Raw genomic sequence first — 2,033 nt, forward strand, 5'->3', positions numbered from 1 at the left:
TGATTAATACATGAGAAAAGAAATCTGCACCACATTCATTATGAAAATGTTGTGATCATATACCTTTCACAATCACTCGACCTCAACCAAGACTATCTGGGGGAAATTTGACTGTCATAACAGATAGATAATAGCTTTGTTATTGTTTCCCAATCAATTCCAGGAAACACTGAAGCTGTTGCAGAGGCACGTGTTGTACAAATATTTCAAAAACTTGTGTTTGCCACCTGCTTGTACACATTGCTTCTGTGGTTCCGGTCTGTTATGTATTTTGTTATGGAAATTTTAACAATAACCTGCAACACACCCAGTGAGCTTGATCTGAAGTGGGTTTAATAAACACATTACAATGTAGAGAGAGCATCTCAGTGAAACACTAGGATCATCCCACTATCTGTTTAACGTCTCCCATTACAATGGCCTCACTGTGTTAACATTGCACATGCATGTAAACTGCTGATGGGAGTGCTCTCACTATAGTAAAGTGAGAAAGTGATATTACTATAACTAATGCGATTTGATTAAACATGTGATTAATAGATGAGAAAAGAAATTTGCCTCCACAGTTTCTACATAGTTTTGTCTTCTGAGCCTGTTGGCAGAGAATGCTATTTGTGTGCAACTTAATAAAAACATATCAAACATATTTCTCTTTCTATAGATTTTATTTATTTATACTTGTATGTTTTGTCAGTGCCCTTAGGATTATTGTGATGCCGATTCAAAGAAGATCAGTAAGTCTAAGGCAGATTAAAGCCCAAATTAGGCATTCATTAAGTGAACCCACAACTCACTGTTACTGTAACACAGGACACTTTATTAAAGTGGAGGAAACGGGAATACAGGAAAACAGCACTGCAGGGTAGTCAATCAGTGAACTTGATTATGAATGCAATGCGAGGGGCTTTACATAATCAACTGTGTACACAAAGTCAAAAGTGCCTGTCAGGTACGCTGGAATCATACACGTTACCATCAACAAGAAAGTTTAAAATGAGCAACATGTACTGACAACAGCCATACGCAGGTAAATGTGTAGTAAATGGCAGTGCAGTAAATCTGCCTAGTACAATATTAAATACACGATACACTTACAACTTCATATATGTCACATCGTTTGTAACGAGCCACGGTCGGAAAGCACCACCGGGCACTGCAGACGTGAAGGCGCGTGGATACCGTCTGTGCGTGAGTGAAGGCAGCGACTCGGCTGAGCAGCTCCTGTGGAGGTTTGGTGAAGACCATACTTCTCACCCGGCCTGCTGACGATGTGCAGGGGCATCTGGGTTTATAACACGAATTGCTAGTGTCGCCATCATCAAGTGTAGCCACTGGAAAAGACTAGAAATGGGCGTAATGCATTAAATGCTGGCTAGCGCGCAGCTAACATTTACCCTAAAGTAAGAGTTGAATGAACTATGCAGCCTCGTGTAATTTCAGCTAAGTCCAGGAGCGTCTTAGAGTCTATAACTTACCGTAAACACATAAAAGAAATGCCAATTTCCACAAAAAAATAGCGGACTTACCGGGGTAACTACTTTAGCACAACACCGGTACTGGTTGTTGTTGTGGTGATGCAACTTCCGTCGACTGACGATTTGTAGTCTAAAGTGGGATTCAGCGCTCCTATTGGACCAGACTCTGCGAATGCAATAAAATACAAATACATCAAAAGAAATACCATCACAGGTCACAAGAGTAGGAACACAAAGCGTCAAAGGAAATCTATGACGTTCATCTCTTCATCATTTATTTAAATTAATTTATTTTAATTCAGCCAGAAAGGAAAACGAAATCATGAGGCCGAGGAATACTTTAAACTTTATGCACAAGGCTTTGTGGGAAATGCTTCACCTGTAAAAGTTTCAGTCACCAGTGACGTTTTTTCATCAGCAGAACGTTGACCGTCATCAGAATGAACCAAATTCGATGACGAAACAAAGGTCAGAACAGCGCACAACCAATCAGAATGTTGCGTTTGATCTCTGAAAATCCTTAAATAGCCGTAAGGTCGCAGTGTTCCTCACAGCAAT

At 40.2% G+C, this 2,033-nt stretch overlaps 1 long non-coding RNA gene across 1 annotated transcript; it reads right to left on the minus strand.

Annotated features, from left to right (window-relative positions):
- Positions 1–796: 796 nt before the first annotated feature.
- On the minus strand, positions 797–1,621 carry LOC120436406. The gene is made up of 2 exons (XR_005610395.1): positions 1,527–1,621; positions 797–1,341 (listed from the first exon to the last, which is right to left on the minus strand). It is a non-coding gene; the product is annotated as an uncharacterized LOC120436406 (long non-coding RNA).
- Between the last annotated feature and the right edge of the window lie 412 nt (positions 1,622–2,033).

The sequence above is a fragment of the Oreochromis aureus genome, linkage group 23 (genome assembly GCF_013358895.1).
Source record: "Oreochromis aureus strain Israel breed Guangdong linkage group 23, ZZ_aureus, whole genome shotgun sequence".
Classification (NCBI taxonomy): domain Eukaryota; kingdom Metazoa; phylum Chordata; class Actinopteri; order Cichliformes; family Cichlidae; genus Oreochromis; species Oreochromis aureus.